Source organism: Urocitellus parryii, chromosome 9 (assembly GCF_045843805.1).
Source record: "Urocitellus parryii isolate mUroPar1 chromosome 9, mUroPar1.hap1, whole genome shotgun sequence".
NCBI lineage: Eukaryota > Metazoa > Chordata > Mammalia > Rodentia > Sciuridae > Urocitellus > Urocitellus parryii.
This window is the reverse complement of record NC_135539.1, coordinates 95439549-95452910: the sequence shown is the minus strand read 5'-3', so window position 1 is coordinate 95452910 and position 13362 is coordinate 95439549. Positions and strand designations below refer to the sequence as shown.

Sequence of the window (13362 nt, the reverse complement as noted above, 5' to 3'; positions counted from 1 at the left end):
AGAAGACCAAATCAACACCAAAAGTAGTATTGCTAACAGCCACAGCCAAGTAATATGATGCATGGCATTTTTGGTTGAAAGGTGATGCCAGCAAGCCATTGAGATGATATGATTATGTTAAGATCTGCATTCATATGGATATTGGACTCTTGCTGTCCACCTCGGCCTGCTACGGGACTCCTGGAGAGTTCCCATTGGTTGGGGAAGTGCGGTAGGAGGGAATTCCAGAGGAGGGACTTCCTGTTGGGGTCCGGGAGAACACCGCATGGGTCGGTCAGCAATCTTCCCGGGAGCGTATGGGGCATTGGCAGCAGTTTCAAAAATAAAGTTTGTTCCTGCTTGAGTGGCTCGTGATTTTGTGCCCACCCAGACTGTGGCAAGTATAAGACAGGAAATAATTAAAATCAGAGCTTAAATCAATGAAATTGAAACAAAAGAAGCAATTGAAAAAATTGACAAAACTAAAAGTTGGTTCTTTGAAAAAATAAATAAAATTGACAGACCCTTAGCCATGCTAACAAAGAAGAGAGAAAACTCAAATTACTAACATACATGATGAAAAAGGAAATATTACAACAGACACTATAGAAATACAAAAGATAATTAAAAATTATTTTAAAAATGTGTACTCCAGTAATATAGAAAATATCAAAGGCATCAACAAATTTTTAGAGCCATATTATTTGCCTAAATTGAATCAGGATGATATACACAATTTAAACAGATCAATTTCAAGTGATGAAATAGAAGATGCCATCAGAAGCCTACCAACCAAGAAAAGCCCAGGACTGAATGGATACACAGCTGAGTTGTATAAGACCTTTAAAGGAGAATTAATAACAATACTCTTCAATTTATTTCAGGAAATAGAAAAAGAGGGAGCACTTCCAAACTCATTCTATAAAACCAAATATCACCCTGATTCCAAAACCAGGCAAAGACATCAAAGAAAGAAAAATTTAGACCAATTTATCTAATAAACATAGATGCAATAATTCTCAATAAAATTCTGGCAAATCGAATACAAAAACATATCAAGAAGAGAGTGCACCAAAATCAAGTGGGGTTCAATCCAGGGATGCAAGATTGGTTCAACATACAGAAATCAATGAATATAATTTATCACATCAATAGACTTAAATGTAAGAATCATATGATCATCTCAATAGACACAGAAAAATCATTAGACAAAATACAGCACCCCTTCATGTTCAAAGCACTTTTTTAGTGTTTTGTAGTGTAGGAACATATCTCAACATTGTAAAGCTGTCTATGTTAAGCCTCAGGCCAACATCCTTCTACATGGAGAAAAATTGAAGGCATTCCCTCTTAAAACTGGAAAAAGACAGAGATGCCCCCTTGCACTACTGCTATTTTGCATAGTCTTTGAAACACTGGCCAGAGCAATTAGACAGATGAAAGAAATTAAAGGGATACAGACAGGAAAAGAAGAACTCAAATTAGCAATATTTGCTGACAATGATTCTATGCCTAGAAAGCCCAGAAAATTCCACCAGAAAACTTCTAGAATTAGTAAATGAACTCAGCAAAGTAGCAGGATACAAAATCAACACCCATAAATAAAAGGCATTTCTGTGCATCAGTGACAAATCCTCTAAAAGAGAAATGAGGAAAACTATCCCATTTACATATTAAAAAAATACTTGGGAATCAACCTAATAGAAGTGGTGAACGACCTCTCCAATGAAAACTACAGAATGCTAAAGAAAGAAATTAAAGAAGACCTTAGAAGATGGAAAGATCTCCCTTGTTCCTGGATAGGCAGAATTAATATTGTCAAATGACCATATTACCAAAAGCACTATACAGATTTAATGCAATTCCAATCAAAATCCCTATGAAATTCCTCATAGAAATAGAAAAAGCAGTCATGAAATTCATCTGGAAAAATAAGAGACCCAGAATAGGTAAAGCAATCTTTATCAAGAAGAGTGCAGCAGGTGGCATCACTATACCAGACCTGAAACTACACTACAGAGCAATAGTAATAAAAACAGCATGATATTGGCACCAAAATAGACTGGTAGACCAATCATACAGAATAGATGACACAGAGACTAACCCACATAATACACTGGAGAAAAGATAGCACAAATGGTGCTGGGAAAACTGGAAATCCATATGCAACAAAATGAAATTAAATCCCTCTCTCTCATCATGCACAACACTCAACTCAAAGTATATCAGGGACTTAGTAATTAAACTAGAGACCCTGTGTCTAATAGAAGGAAAAGTAGGACCAAATCTTCACATATTGTATTAGGCCCCAACTTCCTTAACAAGACTCCTATAGCACAAGAATTAATAAATGGGATGGGTTCAAACTAAACAGCTTCTTCTCAGCAAAAGAAACAATCAGTGAGGTGAACAGACAGCCTACAGCTTGGGAGCAAATTTTTACCACTTGCACATCAGATAGAGCACTAATCTCTAGGGTATATAAAGAACTCAAAAAGCTAAACTACAAAAAAAATAAAATAAAATAAAATAAACAAATAACCCAATACATAAATTGGCCAAGGACCTGAATTGACACTTTTCAGAAGAAGATATACAATCAATCAACAAATAAATAAAAAATGTTCATCATCACTAGCAATTAGAGAAATGGAAATCAAAAGTACTCTTAAGATTTCATCTCACTCCAGTCAGAATGGCAGCTATTAACAATACAAATAACAGTAAGTGTTGGAGAGGATGTAGGGGAAAGGCATACTCATACATTGCTGGTGGGACTGCAAATTGGTGCAGCCAATATGGAAAGCAATATGGAGATTCTTTGGAAAACTGGGAACGGAACCACCATTTGACCCAAGTATCCCACTCCTTGGTCTATACCCAAAGGGCTTAAAAACAACATACTACAGGGATACAGCCACATCAATGTTTATAGCAGCACAATTCACAATAGCTAAACTGTGGAACCAACTTAGATGCCCTTCAGTAGATGAATGGATAAAGAAAATATGGTATACAGACACAATGGAAAATTACTCAGTAATAAAAGATAATAAAATCATGGCATTTTCAGGTAAATGGATGGTGTTGGAGAAGATAATGCTAAGTGAAGTTTAGCCAATCCCCCAAATCCAAATGCCTAATGTTTTCTCTGATATAAGGAGGCTGATTCATAGTGAGGTTGGGAAGGGGAGCACGGGAAAATTTGACAAACTGTAGATAGGGCAAAGGGAGAAGGAGGGGAAGGGAGGGGGCTAAGGGGTAAAACAAAGATGGTGGAATGAGATGGACATCACTACCCTAAGTACATGTATGAAAAAGACATAAATGTTGTGAATATACTTTGTATACAAGCAGAGAGATGAAAAATTTTGCTCTACATATGTAATATGAATCTTAATGCATTCTGCTGTCATATATAACAAAATTGAATAAAAAATTTGAAAAAGAAATAAAATCATATTCTGAAGATCTAATCCCTAATGTGATGGTATCAGGAGATGGGCCTTTGGAGGTAATCAGGTTTAGATGACAATGAGTATGGAGTCCACGTGATACAATTATGTACTTATAAGAAAAAAGAGACCAGTGATTTCTCTTCAATCACTGGCAATCTAGAAAGCAGGCCCTCCTCAGACAAAGAATTTGCTGGCACCATGATCTTGACCTTCTGAGTCTCCAGAGATCTGATAAATAAATGTATATTATTTAAGCCATCCAATTTATATATTCTGTTAGAGTAGCCAAACTGGCTAAGAAACTGTATATGGGAGAAGCCAACAAAAGGGGCACTACCATTAGCTGAGAGAGGAGAGTAAAATGAGTTCATGTTAGAGAAATAGGCTGGGGTCTAACCCACTGCCAAGGCATCTATAGGACTGTGAATCTCATCTAAGATACCTATGTATAAGGGGTCTAGGGATGGAGCTCAGTGGTAGAATACTTCCCCAGTGTTTGATCCCCAGTCTTGACCAGAAAAAAAGTACTTATGTAAAATGGAAAACACTGAAAGGTTCATGAGCAAAAGAGGGGCATGGCCTATTTGCTTTTCATGAAGAACACTAAAATTATGAAGAAAATGAGCTAGGTGGGCAAAGTCAGATGCAGGGGAACAAGTCATAAGGATATTTCAAGACACCAAGTGCTGGGAGCCATCCATGAACTGTGTGTGAATTAAATCAGCATGGAAGCTATTAAGTGGCAAATTCTGGTATCTGGGAACTCACAGTGACACTCCTGCTGGTCTGTCCAATAAGTGTGATATTATACCTAGCTCTGGAGTTGGGGTGACCCATTGGAGACACAGAGACACACAGCCTCTCAGAGATCGATGTGGCTTGCCAGGATACCATGAAGCAAAACTCCACCCACTGAAACCTTATCCCTGTCTTTGATATACCCTCCTTTAATAAAGGACCGGAGCCACTTTCTAGTTGTTCTATTCCAGCTCCTATGTGGACTACGGGAAACTATTGGGTGCTCTGCTTTTAAAAAACTATTTGCTGGCTCTGCCTCTTAATTCTTCACTAATTATTTCAGACTTTTAATTTGTTAGGTGGCTCAACCTTCTGAGCGGAAAACTACCCTGAGGGCATGCTAGTCTCCCCTCCATGACCAAGTTGATAGATGATGTACCAAGTATTTTCCAACTTTTCCCCCACATTAATCCCCACAAATAAATTGAAAAAGTGATATGCCCCCTCATATATTTTAAGATAACTTTTACATTTTAAAATCATGTTCAACGACGGTAAAGAATGTATTATAGTCTTCAGATAAAGATTATTCTTCAGATAAAGATTATAACACATTTTATCTGCTATATTATAAATATTGACAGTTTAAAATAAAACTACAATTTAGGTACAGGGTTAAGTCCCCCCAAATGTAGAAAACATCACAAGTCCAAAATGCATTTAATACTCCTAACCCAATCATAACACGGTGCACTGTACTGACTGTTCTCTTGACTGTTCCCGCTTGTCATTCTGGGGCTGAGTGGGAACTTCAACTTGCTGCCCCTGTCCAATCGCGACAGAGTTTTGAACTGTATGTTAATACCCTGGGAAAAGATCAAAATTTAAAATGTGAAGTATGGTTTCCAATGTATGCTCACCACTTTTGCACCATCATAATGTCAAAAAAAATGGTAAGTGAAATCATTGTAAATCGGGGACCACTTGTATTTTAAAAGAATTCAGTAGGGATCTAAAAACTATTTCGATCTGATATCCAAGGTTATTTTAAAATCCCACGAATTAGCTTTTAACCATGGGAATTCTTTTATCATTCCCTTTATTCTTTCATTCCATGCCATAATCCCCGAAAAATTGTCTTAATCTCTTATAGATTCATCTATGGCCTATTTGCTTTTCATGAAGAACACTAAAATTATGAAGAAAATTACATGATAATTTGTGCCCACAGGCTGAGAAAATCCTAAATGCAAGTCATCTCTTTCACAGGTCCCTTAGTCACCTGCACTGCAGTCATTGGGTTTCGCCTGCCTTCAGGCCACACCTAGCTGGGCAAGCAGGTGGTGGAGGCTGGATTCGAGTCTTTAATTTGCGTGGATACAACCCATGGGCCTTTAAACACACTTGGGCAAACCGTGCCTCTTTCCCTGCAGGGTCAAGGTCACGAGGCCCTTGAGGCTTGGACCTCCTCGCTGCAGCCCCTTGCTCTCCCACTCGGTCTTTTCCCCGCCCACAGCTCCCAGCATGCACTGCACCGGGCTCCCGACACCCCACATGCTAGCGTCCTCTTCTCCACGTGCAGCCGGTGATCAGGCGGGCGCGGGGTGATCGGCCCAACGTGGTCAGACAGTTAAGGGGATAAGGAAGTGGGAACCGGCGCCAAGGGGATTGTCTTTGTGTCCCTGCAAGCGCTCTCTGTTTTGTGCGACTTGACCTTGGCCGCTGGGAGGAAGCCGCCAGGTGTTTGTGAGTCACAGCGCAGCCGGTAAGGGCCTGGTTGTCGGACCCGAAGGTGGACTGGAGGGCCTCAGCCCCCCGTGGCGCCTGTGGGAGAGCTGCTCTGCAGACACTCAGAGCACCCAGTCTCCGCTGGGCAGAGCCGCTGATGCCCTGCCCTCGGGAACTGTCCTCAGGGCAGAGTTTTCTTAGTTACTCTTCATCAGGCAGGCTGTGCTTTTAACTGTTCTCAGATTATGAAGTCATTTTAATTTTAATTTATAATTATTATTATTTTTTATTAGTGGCACCCAGGTAACTCTACCTCTGAGCTACACACCCGGCTCTTTTTGGTTTCTTATTTTGAGACAGGATCACTTAATTACCCAGACTGACCTGCCATTCTCCTGCCTCAGCCTCCCAAATAGCTGGGATTACAGGTGTGAGCCGCCTTACCTGGACCTTTGAAAATAATTTTTAAAAATCATGAATAAATAACAAGCTCTTTGAAAAACTTTCCCCCCATTTATTGTATAAAATGTACACAGACATAGGTATACATACACCCGTGATTCCAGGACACCCTTCCCTGTGCCAAAATCTTTGGATGCTCAAATCTCTTTTATAAAATGGCATAGTATTTGTATATAACCTCCACAAACCCTCCATATATTTTAAATCAGCTCTAAGTTATTTATAATACCCAATACAATGTAAATGCTATGCAAGAAAAATGTATGTACATGTCCAGTACAGATACAACCATTGTAGTCCTAACTTCATAATCCACAAATGAGATACCAAGAAAACTGCTCAAAAAGGGTGTGAAGAGACAAGGTCTTTGAAAGGGGACAAGTATAGCAGTGTAGTTTCTTGTGGATTCAGCCTTGGCATGCGGAAAATTCAAGCTTTGCATTTTGGAATGTCTGAATTTTTTAGTATATTTTTTCATCCAAGTTTGGTTGAATCCTCAGACTCCACATCTGGGGATCTGGTGGGCCAACTGTATAACTGATTACATATGTGATTTTATAGAGATAGGTATAACTTTTCTAAGAAGTTAACACACTGAATTATATTGATGATATTAATAGTCGCCATACTTGCATTCACGGGATAAACTCCACTGGGAGGGAAAAAATACATACACTGTTGGCCCGGCCCTCCCTCCATATTTGCAAGTTCCACTTTGATGATTCAACCAACTGCAAATAAAAAACGTACCCCCCCTTCATTAGGTCTGTGCTGAACATGAGCAGGCTTTTATTCCTCCTCAACACTGCAGTATAATAACTATTTACATAGCATTTTACATTGTATTTTTACAGTTAATTTAGAGATGATATAAAATATAGGGGATGATACTCACAGATTATTTGTAAAAACTATAATATTTTATATTGGAACTTGAATTTGGTGTCCTTCGAGGAGGAAGTCCCAGAACCAATCCCCCATGGGTAATAAAAGACAACCACATATTTTCCTTTATTTCTAATCTAATTGCATTATAGTCATAGAATTTAGGCTATATGATGGCAAATCATTTGAAATTTGTTGAGATACATTATAATTCAATAAGTGGTTGATTTTCATTTGTGCTAAATGTATATATATAATCTCCAGCACTTCATGAGTTGTATGTAGTCTATATATTTAGTCAAAATTTTAAATTGGATTTTTGAAATCTATCCTTAATATATTTATTTTTGCTTGCTTCCTCCTTCTTCCCTTTCTCCTTTACATTCTTCTCCTTTGCCTTTCTCCACCACCCCTTCTCTCTCGCCACCCCTTCTCTCTCCTCCTCCCCCTCCTCCTCCTCCTCCTGTGGTGGAAAGGTTAACCTGATTAACTAAAATAAGTGTAAGAGTCCCACTATCACACGCTAGATTTTTAAATTTATTCTTATTTTTCTGTGATTTTCGTAATGTATTTTATACATTGTATATTTGCATTATGTATTTTGAAATGATGTTGTTAGATACAAGTTCAAAAGTGTTCTGCTACATTTTTTCTGGTAAAGTGAACCTTTACTGATTTTATAGTGACACTCTATGGTTGATGACTCTCTCTTTTAATACCTATTATTTACTTTTTCTTGATAATTTGTTCGGATATGCCTGAATAAAAATTAGAGTCTGATTGGGATAAGAAGTGGGGAATTCATATTGTGTAGGTAACCCATTTTAAAAGGAAGAAAACAGAATACATGTAATAATACAATGTAAAATGCTATGTAAACATTTTATCTGATGTTTCCTACTCTCAAATTTTCTTTGTTTATATTACAGTTTTGGTTCTGTTTCTAAGTGTGTGTGTATGTATATTTATATTCTTCTCCTTTGCCTTTCTCCACTACCCTTTCTCTCTGGCCACCCCTTCTCTCTCCTCCTCCCCCTTCTCCTCCTGTGTGTGTGTGTGTGTGTGTGTGTAAACCACTGAGTTATACCCCAGCTCCTTAGTAATATACTTCTGTAATTTTATTTATCTTTCTTCAACAGTATCTATTGACCTCTACATTTTAAAAAGGAGGAAATCAAATCACTTATGCTTCCTGCAGTCCATCCACCTTCTTTTCTTCCCACCTTAATTCTTTTTAGTACTTACACAATAATTTCTATATTCATATTTAGAACTTTTTCACTATGGAAATAGAAGTACAGAAATAAGGTTCTGTTCTGTAATAATAGGTCCCATAGTTGTTTTGACTTAGTTCTACATTTAAGTTTAATGCTCTTATTATTAGCTCCTTTATTTCCAAGCTTCCTCCCTTTAGCTCTGTATTAAAGGGATTTCTTATCATGTATTCTTTACATTAAGGGTTCATGGGTAGTATCTTTGCTGAGTTTTGTATGTTTGAAAATGTTTATTATCATGCTTAAATGAAAATTGGGCTTTGTATCAAAGCCTTAAACTAATTTTTTCTCCTAAAGAAATGTTCTGGCATTTAAATATTGCTGTGGAGATGTGGGAGGTTTACTTGATATTTTCATATGTCTGATCAGAAAAGATAATAAACCATTTTTACACTGTTTAATCTATTGAAAAGGTAGACTAATGATGGCCATGGGCCAAATCTGGTCTGCTGCCTGTGTTTGTGTGATCTACAATCTAAGAAAGAATATTTGCAGCCAATTTTGTGATGGGTATCATTAACTTTGAATCCTAGTTAAGTGATATTATCCCCTTAAAAGAATTCAATTTGTCTTTTTAGTATACCTGTATTATAAAATCTGTACTCAATTATTATTTTCATATATTTAATTTCATCAATGAAACATTTGTGGAAATTTCTTTTATTTGAGTACCTATGTAACATTTTTAATTTTATGTTTTGGCCTACAAAGCCAAAAATATTTACTCTTTGGTCTTTTTCAGAAAATGTTTATTTACTCCTATTTTATTGAAAATCCAGAATGGATTTGATTCAGAAATACTTTTGAATCTAGGCCAGCTCCTTTAGGGTCCATTTCTTCATCCTATCTCAAGATGTGGGCCCCAAAGTTGCATCCTTCAATTCTTAACTACAGTGAGTAGTCCTTCTAGGAGCATTATTGGTACTGTTTAGGTAATGTGTGGGATTTTTCTGTACCATGAATCTCATCACTAAGTAGGCTGTCCTACATTGATATTGTTACCTAATATGGGAATTTCTATCATTTCTATTTCAGTGAGGACTACTCTTGCTCCTGGCTTGTTTCAGTCTGCCATATTTGATTTGTCTGAAGCATAGTCACTAAATTCTTGGTTTAACTTCTTTAATTACAGTATACTCTCAAGCAGTGCATCATTTTTATCACTTTCTGTATTTTGTAAGATTTACTTCTGTAATAAGAAAGAAATTTTCTTTTCCTTCTCTTTTCTTTCTTTTTTCTTTTTCTTTTTTGATGCTGGGGATTGAACCCAGGGCTTGTGCAAGATAAGTTTGTGCTCTACCACTGAACTCTACCCCCAACTCTGAGACTCTCTTTTTCCTATTTCAAAACTTATTCCCTTTTGTTCTGTTCTGTTCTATGTGAGGAATGCTGGTAGCATATACATATGACCTTTTAGTGTGTAGTGAATGGTAAAAATAGTTAAATAGCTTGAGGTACTAGCTCTGTTGAGTCCATTAAGTTCTTTTTGATGATTTCCCCTGATGAAGTGATCTTAAAACTTATTATAGTGTTTAGTATAGAATTTATTTTAAACTAAAATTGTATGCATATAAACCCTTAAATATAAGAAGGAAAAATTACCTTAGAAAAGAAGTTAGATAATACAGAGATTGCTCTGAAAGGATAACAAACATATAGTGAATGATCTGGAAATTATACCATATAAAAAATAGTAGAAGGTAACTGGGATATTGTATTAAGCCTCTAGAGAAATTGGGAGCTATATATGAAGTTTTGAATGTCAGTAGCCAAAGTTGTAAAATTGTCTTTTTATTAAAAAATGATGTGGATGTATTTTTTATAGCCAGTTACTTCACATTTCATTCAGAAAACAAATAGACATTTGTACCCATTGACTTGACAACTGTGAACCGTGATGGACAAGGAGGAAATGAACATAAAACCAAGGTAAAAGTAATATATAATAAATGAAATATTTTTCTAAAGTATGATTTAAACAATATATGGCCAGTAGTAAGACAGTCTGACAGGAAAAATCTTAACATGCCATGTGAGGACTGATTGAGGGTTCTGAGGTTTAGAAAGCCTTGATTTTGTAGAGTGATTACTGACAAGATAAGCAAATTAATACTAGTTTCTAGCTTTCCCCCATCAAACTACCCTTTTACAAAGAAAAGTAGAAATAATGGATCAGAAAGGATAATAATTTAAACCACACCAAGTACCCTCAAAAAATAAGAGAAAGTATTATTAATGTAAAACAGAAACCAACTGGGTATGAAAAATATCATAGTTAAAAAAATACTCTAAGGTGATGAGTTCAATAACAGAATCTATCTATCTATCTACCTTAAACCAAATCCAAGATGGTTTGGTTTAAGATAGATAGATAGATAGATAGATAGATAGATAGATAGATAGATAGATAGAACATTTGGAAAATTGCAAAATCATGAGGAAGAAACTTTCAGAAAGCATTAAGAAGGAATAAAGAGCTAAAAAGAATGAGAGAAAGTTATGAGCCAAGGATAATCAAACTAGAAGTATCAACATTTATAAAGAATTCTAGAAGGAAAGAAAAATGATTTTAAAATAATTATTACCTGACTTAAACACGGTGAATTGAACACATTGCTTGCACTATTCTCTTTCCTGAAATCTCACTAAAAGAGATTTTAAAAAGAAGATGACCATAAGAGAATGAGAAATGAAACAAAAACCATATGAGAGAAACTAGTAAATTTTTGGAAACTTGAAAACAGATGAATCAATGATAATTGATTTAATAGAGCAGAAGTAGAAACCCAAGATAGCAGTGGGTGAGGCCCTAAAGCATATTGATTCATCCCCAACCTTCCCAAACCTCCCCCAATCCCCCACACATTCAAGATTGGAGATACCAGGAACCTCTGAAAGTATACAAAAATCATTAGAACCCAAAACTCCTTTCTCACCTCTCACAGCCAAGAGACTATTTCTCCTTCAGGTCCAGTAGGAGACTGGAGGTCTACTGCCTAGGCAGATCAAACTGAGAGCATAACCTGAAGTAGAATACTGTCCTCAAATCAAGGTTTCTTTTTCTACTAGACTTAGAGGAACCTCACAGTCAAATGCTAAGAACATTATTCTCTGAAAATGATCAGCCAAAAGGAAATATCTATATATTTGGCCAATGAGACATACCCCAACTAAGTACCAAATCATCCACAGTGAAACCCTCCAGTTGACAATTCCACAGTGCATAAAGAGCTGCTCAATATCTTTTTAGCAATGATTCTTAAATATAAGCACATAACCCATGCTCATGAGACATTTGAGAGAAGTTTATAGCACAACAGAAATTCAAACAAAAGCTTGGAGGAAACGGACAATATATGGAGAAGAAAAGTTCAACAACCATCACAAAGCTATCATTAGATGACCAGAGAGATCAAGAAAACTAGTCAACATTTGGAAAATTAAAAAAATATAGAACATTTGGAAAATTAAAAATAGTTCTTGGAAACTAAATACATAATAGCAAAATTAAGATTCAGAGAAGAGTTGAAAGAACTGAGAAAATTTTCTAGAAAGAAAAATGAAAAGATAGAGATTGAAAATAAGATGGAAAAAGTAAGAAAAAGGTTCCATAGGAAACAAAATAAAATGACATAAATGAATCCAAAGTATCCTGGTAATCACAATACATACAAATACACCAAATTTTTTAAATGTTGAAGTAAATAAAAAAGCTTGTTATGGAAATATGAAAAACATAAGGACATACCAATAGACAAATTGTTAAAAAATGGAAAAATGTTTAAGACAAAGATATTATTATGCTATCACAAGAAATAATACAGTATCAGAAAAAAGTCTGCAAAGTAAAAGATAACTAAATATAAATAAGGCTATTTTATGATGAAATGTTCAATTCAGTAGGTAATAATTGTTCTAAATGTATATATATAGGCCTACTTGAAGCAAAAGTTGAGAGAATGAAGGAGAAATTGATAAATCTATCATAGTAAGAAATTTTAATACTCATTAATTGAAATTACTCATTAATTGAAAGGTCAAGCACAAAATCAGTAAGAATATAGAAAATATAAACAACCAAATTAACTTTTTTTTTTGGTATCAGAGATTGAACCCAGGAGCGTGTAACCACTGAGCTACATCCCCAGCCTTTTAAAAAAAATTGTATTTTTATTTTGAGATAGGATCTCACTAAGTTACTTAGGGCCTCACTAAGTTGCTGAGGCTGGCTTTGAACTTGCAATTCTCCTATCTCATCCTCTGGAGCAACTGGGAATATAAGCATGCACCACTGCAACTGGCTCACATGTTTGGTGATAGATAGATAGATAGATAGACAGACAGACAGACTGTCTGTCTGTCAGAACACTGCAACCAACAACTGCAGGACGCAGATTATCTGTTAGGTTACAGGAAATGATTATAGAACTTAAGCATGCCGAGCTATAAAGTTTTAATAAATTTTCAAAAATACAATACACATAATATATCATTTAATTGCATTAGAAATCAGTAATGAGGCAAATTAGAAAATCCCAATACTTTTAGAAATGAAACAGACTTTTGTTTCTTCATGGTACTAAGTATCAAACTCAGGACCTTGAGCATGCTAAGCAAGCACTCTACCACTGAGCTACATCCCAAATCCAAAACATAATATTTTAAAAACACTTTTCTGAGTAATTCATGAAAGTATGATCCATAAGGGAAATTAGAAAAAACTTAGAACTGAGTGTGGTAAAATAATTGAATTGTTTAAATTACAATGTCAATGTCACACATTATAAAAAATTGTGTGATATAGCTGATTCACAAAATGTTGTATTTACACATTGCTT

General features: G+C 35.9%; 1 pseudogene; it reads right to left on the bottom strand.

Moving 5' to 3' along the window:
* The window catches only part of LOC113195559 (small ribosomal subunit protein eS7 pseudogene), a 77678-nt pseudogene extending 71947 nt beyond the window's left edge, over nt 1–5731 (bottom strand).
* Nucleotides 5732–13362: the final 7631 nt, after the last annotated feature.